The sequence below is a fragment of the Octodon degus genome, unplaced genomic scaffold (genome assembly GCF_000260255.1).
Source record: "Octodon degus isolate 3935 unplaced genomic scaffold, OctDeg1.0 scaffold00020, whole genome shotgun sequence".
Taxonomy (NCBI): Eukaryota; Metazoa; Chordata; class Mammalia; order Rodentia; family Octodontidae; genus Octodon; species Octodon degus.
In genome coordinates, this window is record NW_004524596.1 from 18,589,405 (window position 1) to 18,589,834 (window position 430).

The window sequence follows — 430 nt, forward strand, 5'->3', positions numbered from 1 at the left end:
TATCCATCCTATCTTTGGTGAGGGGCTAAACACATTCACTGGAAGACAGATACTGTTTAATAAATAGTGTTGGGAAAACTGACTTTGCACATCCCAAATATCGAGCTTAGAACCATATCTTTCACTATGCATAACCTAAAATCAAAATAGATCAAACATCCAAATATTAAAATAGAAACACTAATCTGTTGGAATGTAGAATGAGTGAAGGAAAAGGAAGCCTTCTACAGTACTGGTGGAAATGTTCACTTGGTATACCACTATGAATAAAGAGTACAGTGTCAGATAAGGTACAAACAAAGGACAGTTTGCCTTATTTTGATACTTTCTTGTCTGAGTTTCTTGCTGAATTGTCTTATGAGAACACAAATGAAGAAAACTGGAAAGCAAGTAACTATTTGCCAAGAAAGAAGCTGAAATATGAAATATA

At 34.2% G+C, this 430-nt stretch overlaps 1 long non-coding RNA gene across 1 annotated transcript in view; it reads left to right on the top strand.

The window, feature by feature from the left end:
- The first annotated feature begins 294 nt into the window (after positions 1–294).
- The window catches only part of LOC111815700, a 19,269-nt gene continuing 19,133 nt past the window's right edge, over positions 295–430 (top strand). Inside the window, exon 1 of the long non-coding RNA XR_002820354.1 lies at positions 295–306. This is a non-coding gene — a long non-coding RNA (uncharacterized LOC111815700). The remainder of the gene's footprint in view (positions 307–430) is intronic.